This window comes from Dama dama, chromosome 30, assembly GCF_033118175.1.
Source record: "Dama dama isolate Ldn47 chromosome 30, ASM3311817v1, whole genome shotgun sequence".
Classification (NCBI taxonomy): Eukaryota; Metazoa; Chordata; class Mammalia; order Artiodactyla; family Cervidae; genus Dama; species Dama dama.
This window is the reverse complement of record NC_083710.1, coordinates 55,995,522-56,001,055: the sequence shown is the minus strand read 5'-3', so window position 1 is coordinate 56,001,055 and position 5,534 is coordinate 55,995,522. Positions and strand designations below refer to the sequence as shown.

The following is a 5,534-nucleotide window of genomic DNA, read 5'->3' as shown; positions in this document are numbered from 1 at the left end:
CATCATAGTCAACAAGAGAGTCAGAAATGCAGTACTTGGATGCAATCTCAAAAATGACTAATCTCTGTTCGTTTCCAAGGCAAACCATTCAATATCACAGTAACCCAAGCCTATGCCCCAACCAGTAATGCTGAAGAAGCTGAAGTTCAATGGCTCTATGAAGACCTACAAGACCTTTTAGAACTAACACCCAAAAAAGATGCCCTTTTCATTATAAGGGACTGGAATGCAAAAGTAGGAAGTCAAGAAACACCTGGAGTTACAGGCAAATTTGGCCTTGGAGTATGGAATGAAGCAGGGCAAAGGCTAATAGAGTTTTGCCAAGAGATCGCACTGGTCATAGCAAACACCTTCTTCCAACAACAAAAGAGAAGACTCTACATATGGACATCACCAGATGGTCATCACCAAAATCTGATTATATTCTTTGCAGCCAAAGATGGAGAAGCTCTATACAGTCAGCAAAAACAAGACTGGGAACTGACTGTGACTCAGTTCATGAACTCCTTATTGCCAAATTCAGACTTAAATTGAAGAAAGTAGGGAAAACCACTAGACCATTCAGGTATGACCTAAATCATCCCTTATGATTATACAGTGGAAGTGAGAAATAGATTTGAGGGACTAGATCTGATAAACAGAGTGCCTGATGAACAATGGACGGAGGTTTGCGACATTGTACAGGAGACAAGGATTAAGACCATCCCCATGGAAAAGAAATGCAACATCTTTGCACAGGGGACATGCTAATCTTCTCTGTATCATTCCAATTTTAGTACATGTGCTGCCAAAGCGAACACAGTCAGCAGGTCTTAAAGTGGAGAAGAAATACGTGATTAAAAAAGAAATCAATCTTGGTACCAAAACAATTTTTTAAAGGTCAATATACATTTGCTAAAACCATCTGGTTATATTTTCAAGATGCTATTTAAAAAGAATAAATTGGTTTTAGCCTATGATAAAATATGAAGCCATGACAACCTTTTGTTTTATGTCTTATTTTTAAAATAAATTTAATGTATTTAAGCTAAAAACAAAACTAAAAGTAATTCACCCATATCTCCCACCCACTATGCCCCACCTCAGGCAAACACCAACCTGTTGTCTGTGTCTATGAGCATGGTTTCATATACATACAGTCTTTGCATGTGGAATATAACAATATATATTTATATAGAATATATATTTACATTTTTATTATGTATTTATATATTTAGACTCCACATTCCACATATAAGACATCATACAGATAGTATTTGCCTTTCTCTGACTTATTTCACTTAGCATAATGCCCATTAGATCTATTCATGTTATTGCAAATGGCAAGCAAATTTTTTAAAAGTATTATTGACTTACAATGTTTCAGATGTACAATAAGGTGATTCAGTTATATATATGTATATATGTATGTATATGTGTATATATACATATACACACACATATATATATGTATTTCAGATTCCTTCCCATTATTCTTTATTACAAGACATTTAATATAGTTCCCTGTCCTAAACAGTAGGTCCTTGTTATTCATCTATTTTATACATAGTGGTGTGCATCTACAATCCCAAATTCCTAGTTTATCCTCTATTCCCTTTCCTCTTTGGTAATCTCAAATTTGTTTTTCAAGTCGATGACTCTGTTTCTGTTTTGTAAATAAACTCATTTGTATTATGTTTTTAGATTCCATATATAACTGTCATCACATGATATTTGTCTGGCAACCAATTTTTTAAAGGAAAATAGAAAACAGACTAAAATGTTGCTGTTTTGTCAAAAGAGTGTATCATATATGTGTTGAACCCAGTATGAGTTCTAAAGCATTTGCAGAGTCTACAATGCAGAATTAAACTTTCTTGTTCCAGTTAGAACTATTAAAATAAGGCAGTTCCCCCTATTGTCCCCAGAATCTCTTGTAGCACCCCCTGTTTGTTTGGAAGCCTATCTTGACAGGCCCCTATGCTTATATGCTGCCAATTGTCTTTGGCATAGAAATACTTCGTTCAGGCCCGCCTTGTCCAATGGTACCCTCTAATTCGGATCTCAGACACAACATTAAAACTTACCAGTTCTGTATTCTAATGCCTTAGGCTGTTTCAGTAGTATAATCTGAAAGAAGTTCCAACTAACGGCCTTAAGCAAAAATTCAGTGGACTTCAAATCACAATATATAAGTAGCAGCTCCCTTTACCCCTTAACTTAGATTAAGCAAGCATTATTCTTTCATTTTTTTATACAGTCATTCTCGTCTAACTAAACTTACTCTCAATTCAGCCACACAGGCATTACTGTATGAACACATTCATTCTTTGTCCACTATGTTCCTAGACATTCTACCTAGCTTGGGCTAACCATGTACTCACAAGACTATTTCTGCTTGATCAGATTTTGGTGAACCCAGCAATGATAGGCAAAGAATGAGACAGTCTTAAAGCTCAGTCAACTGAGTCTGACTAACCGTGTGTTCCCCAAACTTCATGATGGTTATATGCATCTGTACAAAGTTACTACTTTCCAACTTTTCAGTCTTTGGCTCTTTTACCTCTCAAATATATCAAATATGCCACATGATATTAACAAGCCGTTCTTGTTAATATCAAGAATGGTAATGTCCTCTTACTTTCTCAGAATAGTGAATGTTTGTTATGCTTGTTTTGTTTTTGTCCTTAAAGTGAACAAAAGTATTTCCTATCACTTTTCTTTCTGATCACCTAACTTTCCAAGAAATTGTAAGGAAGCTACTATTCTAATACACTGGGCAAAATTGTTTTTGTTTTGTAAGTTGATTAAAAAAAACTCTGAAGATTTCTTTTTCAAATTTTTCTAGAATCATCAGTGGAAATTGGCAACACAAGAAAAATCATTTACCTAAGGAAATGGAAGATCCAAACTATGTGAAATTTTAACATTCTAGGTACTTTCCAAGTATCTCAGGTCCACAGGGTTTGCAGCTCATGTAATCAGCTGGAAAACTTTGGAAGAAAAATAGAATTACAGGCACTAAATGAGAGAATTTTTTTTAAGTAAAAATAAAGGAAGATCCCATAAAAAGCTCTCCGTTTTCTACCTAGAATTTTTAAAAAAACATTGTCTACATTTTTTTGTGTTCATTTTTTCTACATATGGTTTGAACAATTGGTCTCATTTTCAGTTTTACTTAAATGCTTAGTATATTTATATGGAACATGTTTCATTACCCATAAAGAAACCCAACAAATATTTGTCAAATTGAATTAAGTGGGCTTATATTATAATATTCCTATTGAGGAATACACCGAACTTATCTTAGGCTACTGGAAGAGGAAATGGCAACCCACTCCAGTACTCTTGACTGGAAAATCCTATGGACAGAGGAATTGGCTGCTGTCCATGGGGTTGCAAAGAGTCCAACACTATTGAGCAACTGAGCACGCAGGCATCTTAGACTAACTCATCTATGTCAATCTTTTACTTCATATTATTTCAGATACTTCATAATACTTCATATTATTTCAGAGAAAAAATTTTAAAAGTAACAAAATTTTCTGTTTTCTGTGTTTTTTTTTTCCTTTTCAATCAAAAAAAAAAAAAAGGAGAGAGAGACTTGAAATAAAGGTGGAAATATATGAAAGGAAAGTTAAATAAAAACAGATTAAGATGGATTTCTAAGAATCTACATTGTCTTCAGGATGACTTGTATTTTTCTAATTTAAAAAAGAGTAGTAGGTTTATCCTTTATATTGGTTGGCCCCTTCTCTTAAACTTGTGTCTTTCTGAAGTTGTGAGCAGCATCTGGAGTCCAATGTAAAATCTGTATAAATTCTAGCTGTACTGCAGCCAAAGTCAGCACTGCCCCTCAGATTTCCATGGGCAACAGCTTCTCAGCAAACTTAGTGACTGCACAATTTTGGATACTTCCAGGGTCCCCATGGACAAGCAGCTGCAGGGGGTAGTCCAAGCAGAAGAATCAATCTCCCTGAAACCATAGAGGGAAAAGGGTGCTGATAACTGCATTCATGAGAACACCTTTCCTGTCCAATTTCTTAGCTTATCTTAGTCTTTTTATATATTTTTCACAAAATGTATTTACGTATCAAATTCTTGTATTGCAAGAAAAAGACACCACTATTCAAAATAATCTGGTTGAATACTGAGGGGAAAGTATTAGTGATCCAGTTAAAAAAAAAAAGAAAATCAATCACTCAATTAACACAACGATAAAGAATCTGCCTGCAATGCAGGAGACTCAGGTTCAATACCTGGGTCAGCAAGATCCCCTGGAGAAGGAAACAGCAACCCACTCGAGTATTCTTGCCTGGAGAATTCTATGGACAGCAGAGACTATCGGGTTATCCTCCATGCAGTGGCAAAAGAGTTGGACATGACTGAGCAACTAACACTAACTTTCAGCTGATAGATGTTGATGTGTGGCAGAAATCAACACAACATTGTAAAGCAATTATCCTCCAACTAAAAATAATTTTTAAAAAATGCACTTATTCTACAAATAGTTCATGAGTGTCAAGTGCTTGACTGTGCTAAGCATGCAGTTTTCAACAAGACAGAGAGAGCTTATGATCTAAGGAGGCATGGGTGATCAAATAAGCAATTTAACAATCACGTGTGGCAAGATATCACAAAATAAGCTTTAGAAAAGTGGAAAGGAAAGGAAAGAGACAGACAATATTATCATGAAAGATGATGCAAAGGAAAGAACTTTTCTTGATATTTTCAAAATCGGTTTACGTGAGAGAGGGGACAAGAATTTTAGAAGCAAGTCTTCTAACTTTGATCTAATTTTCTGTCTACTATAAACAGCTCCTGTCATTGGGCAACCATAAACTTCCTCCTGTACTTTAATATCTGTTCTCTGCAACACTCACAGGTGATACAGCAACAATATGTAAATTAGCCAAGAGAAATGGAGTACAAAGGCTATATTTGAAATTCTACGTGCAGAGCTAGTCTCCCAGTGACCTTACTGTAGAAAAGCAAACATTTCTGCCTCAGAGAAGGAGCAATGCACGTACCAAAATCATCCATGCTACTCCAGCTTATCTTTTTTGATCTGAAAGAAAACCCTCAAAGGGAGACAGACTCTACAGTAAATGTTGCATCAGAAAGTCAAAATGGCACAGTGAACAGGAACATCAAAGGCTGTAATGTTGTGTAAAGATAACCTCCCTCACATATTTTGGATTACGCAAAACGATGACTGTGAAATGTGTTTATTCTTTAATAAACTCACTTCATGGGCTGTTGTATGCAGCAGGTCAGTGCTGTCTCTTTTCATTAATTTGCTTTTCAGGGGCCCAAACCTAGATTATTTTTGTGTTTTATGTTTCATATCACTTCTACATTTGGAGGGACTTCCCTAGTAGTCCAGTGGTTAATACTCTGGGCTCAACACAGGGGGGGCGGGTCCCAGCGCTGGTTGGAGAACTAAGATCCCACATACCTCCAGGCATAGCCAAAAAGTAAAAAAAAAAAAGCAAAAAAAAAAAAAAGGCCACCATAATGGTCAAAGAATCAAGTAGGCATAGAAGAATAAAACG

At 35.7% G+C, this 5,534-nt stretch overlaps 1 non-coding gene across 1 annotated transcript; it reads right to left on the bottom strand.

Moving 5' to 3' along the window:
- Positions 1-693: 693 nt before the first annotated feature.
- Positions 694-800, bottom strand: LOC133049803 (U6 spliceosomal RNA). The gene has a single exon (XR_009691482.1). It is a non-coding gene; the product is annotated as a U6 spliceosomal RNA (small nuclear RNA).
- Between the last annotated feature and the right edge of the window lie 4,734 nt (positions 801-5,534).